We start from the raw sequence: 475 nt of genomic DNA on the forward strand, positions 1-475 counted from the left end.
AGTCATAAACCACTTTCCTCTTTGGACAAGTCATAAACCAGTTTCCTCTCCGGACAAGTCATAAACCAGTTGGACAAGTCATAAACCACTTTCCACTCTGGACAAGTCATAAACCAGTTTCCTCTCTGGCCAAGTCATAAACCAGTTGGACAAGTCATAAACCACTCTCCTCTCTGGACAAGTCATAAACCACTTTCTTCTCTGGACAAGTCATAAACCACTTTCCTCTTTGGACAAGTCATAAACCAGTTTCCTCTCTGGACAAGTCATAAACCAGTTGGACAAGTCATAAACCACTTTCCTCTTTGGACAAGTCATAAACCAGTTTCCTCTCTGGACAAGTCATAAACCAGTTGGACAAGTCATAAACCACTTTCCACTCTGGACAAGTCATAAACCAGTTTCCTCTCTGGACAAGTCATAAACCAGTTGGACAAGTCATAAACCACTCTCCTCTCTGGACAAGTCATAAACC

Source organism: Scyliorhinus torazame, unplaced genomic scaffold (genome assembly GCF_047496885.1).
Source record: "Scyliorhinus torazame isolate Kashiwa2021f unplaced genomic scaffold, sScyTor2.1 scaffold_1357, whole genome shotgun sequence".
Lineage (NCBI taxonomy): Eukaryota > Metazoa > Chordata > Chondrichthyes > Carcharhiniformes > Scyliorhinidae > Scyliorhinus > Scyliorhinus torazame.